The following is a 2,424-nucleotide window of genomic DNA, read 5'->3' on the forward strand; positions in this document are numbered from 1 at the left end:
CGAACTGAGCTAAATTTTCTGTCTTTCATGCACATATAATGACTCGTAATGTCTCTCATTCCACAATAATATAACAATACTTCGTAGCTGGCAGGAATTTATGACTCCCCTTGCACAGCAGACGCAGCGCCCCTATTGTCGGTTGCTTTAGAAAAGATTCCACCATTTTCACTCTCTTCTTTCTTCTCGCCGCATCCTGACGAATATCACACCAATCTGTTGTATTTTAGTTTTTATTTATGGCGTCGGTGGTTTTCACTGAATAGGTCTTTCCATTTAATTAAAACACTCAGATCTATTGAGATTGACCCCCCCCCCACCTCCTAGTTTTCTTTATCGAAAAAAAAAAAGCTAAGTGAAATGATACCAATGCTTCCGGCTTTGTTTGTTTATCCGGCTTTCCCTTGATAATTTACAGCTAAAAAAAATAACGAAAACAACTCACACGAAACCGATTCGTTTCTCAATCCAAAAAATAAATAAATAAAAATAAAGCTTTTCTTTTGTTTTTCCCGATCTTGCTAGAAAAGGAGAAAAAATATTAATTGCCTTTTTAGCAAGTCTAAGATTTATATAATTCGAAAGGAGGAGAATAGAATTACACCGAGCTAAGCCTTTTTTTAAATCAGGGCAAGCATTCTGGTTCTTATTAAACGGGCCTCCTAGTGGCCCAGTGCTTAGTCTGACGACTTATAACACTAAAAATCGGGTTTCGATAACCATGGCGGGCACAGCACAAGATAACCCATTGTGTAGCTTTGTGCTCAATAACAAACAAAACTTATTAATTAAATGGACTACATTTAAGTGGTTAGGGCGCTCGACTCGCAATATGAGGGTCACGGGTTCGAATCCCCGTCACACCAAACATGCTCGCCCTTTCAGCCGTGGGGGCGTTATAATGTGACGGTCAATCCCACTATTCGTTGGTAAAAGAGTAGCCCAAGAGTTGGCGGTGGGTGGTGATGACTAGCTGCCTTCCCTCTAGTCTTACACTGCTAAATTAGGGACGGCTAGCTTTGTGCGAAATTTAAAAAAAAACACAAAAACTAGACTATATTTAAATCAGTTTCTGCTGCTTGTTATAATGTCTGTCAAGTCATTATTACTATTATTATGATTTAAGAAAATCAAATTGAATTATGTCTACGTGACACAAAAACAATGTAAAATCAGAAGAATTTGTGTTCCTGATGTGACAGGGAATTAAAAATCAAAATTAATTCCGCCTTAATGACACTTGCAAAAAACAAATTTTAAATCAAAATTAGTTCTGCTATCGCTTTGATGTAATACTTTGTTTGTTTGTTTGAATTTATGCACAAAGCTACACAATGGGCTATCTGTGCTCTGCCCACCACGGGTATCGAAACCTGGTTTCTAGCGTTGTAAGTCCGCAGACATACCTCTGTGCCACTGGGGGGGGGGGGGGGCTTGATGTAATACAAAGACAGTTTAGAAGAAGATTTAATTGTGACTTTTGATGGAGTGGTCAAACATCCTGTTCCAAAAGTGGGATTGCTAATCCTCAGATGAATGCCAAATGGAATTTCGTACGAAATAAATTCATTAAATATTAGATCCTACTATTCTATAATATTAGATCAAAAAAGAAGGGAATTTTTAGATCTTTTCGGACCTTTGATTATATGTCAAGGCTACGCCATTTTGGAGAAAGATCTAAACCGACCTATACTATCGAGCCATACTTGTGGAACTGTCCAGTTGGCCTCATACAGGGAAGTTAACGCTTGAGGTCAGGATACGGAGATTATTGTTAACTACATGTTTGATATCCGGCATCTTTAGATAATATATATTTTTTAAACAATGAGGATTTGTAGTGATGGATTTCTATCCCGAAGGGGAGAAGAGGGGTTGGTTTCTTATTTGAGATAGGAGGTTTTCGAATGTCTTAGCACCTGTTTTGTCCCAGCGTGGTGATTAAGTATTGTGTAGTTAATGGTAATATGTGTGTGTGTGTGTGATATTACATCAACATATGACTAATAAGAAGTACATCACGTTATATTTTACTGACCCCGTACGCTGAAACTCCAACTGTACGTGTGTATAGATTTGATGATTGGTCATCAGTGCTACTTTGTACGCAAAATAACAACAAAAAAAAGGATCATCAAACCGAAACGTTTAGCTTCTGGTCCGCCAAGTAAGTTGAATTAAATATTGTCCAAAACATGAATAATTTATAATATATATATATTTCATTTGAATCGTCCCACAACCTTGTATGATATATATATAAACCAGAAACAGTATATAATAAAATTAAAACTCAAAATTACGCCTCCGTTATTATTCCTTGTTGTCAACCATAAGTCATAATGCCTGGGGTCATAGCAACCAAATGCGTTGGGAATATTCCCTCTATGAGACAAAATCCAAACGTCGATGTAAAACTAG

The sequence above is a fragment of the Limulus polyphemus genome, unplaced genomic scaffold, assembly GCF_000517525.1.
Source record: "Limulus polyphemus unplaced genomic scaffold, Limulus_polyphemus-2.1.2 Scaffold7467, whole genome shotgun sequence".
Taxonomy (NCBI): domain Eukaryota; kingdom Metazoa; phylum Arthropoda; class Merostomata; order Xiphosura; family Limulidae; genus Limulus; species Limulus polyphemus.